Raw genomic sequence first — 210 nt, 5'->3', positions numbered from 1 at the left:
GTAGTATATTTATGAGCCTTCGTGGACGTTCATCTCAGAGCATTCATCGGAGTCACTAAAGTTTCTCTAGACTGTGTCAAAAATATTTAGAATATTTGTGTGATTTTGTTTTATTAAATGAGACCTGGTACAGTGGGGCAAAAAAGTATTTAGTCAGCCACCAATTGTGCAAGTTCTCCCACTTAAAAAGATGAGAGAGGCCTGTAATTT

Source organism: Sinocyclocheilus grahami, unplaced genomic scaffold (genome assembly GCF_001515645.1).
Source record: "Sinocyclocheilus grahami isolate Dianchi unplaced genomic scaffold, SAMN03320097.WGS_v1.1 scaffold1145.1, whole genome shotgun sequence".
Taxonomy (NCBI): Eukaryota; Metazoa; Chordata; class Actinopteri; order Cypriniformes; family Cyprinidae; genus Sinocyclocheilus; species Sinocyclocheilus grahami.
This window is presented reverse-complemented; position numbering follows the sequence as displayed.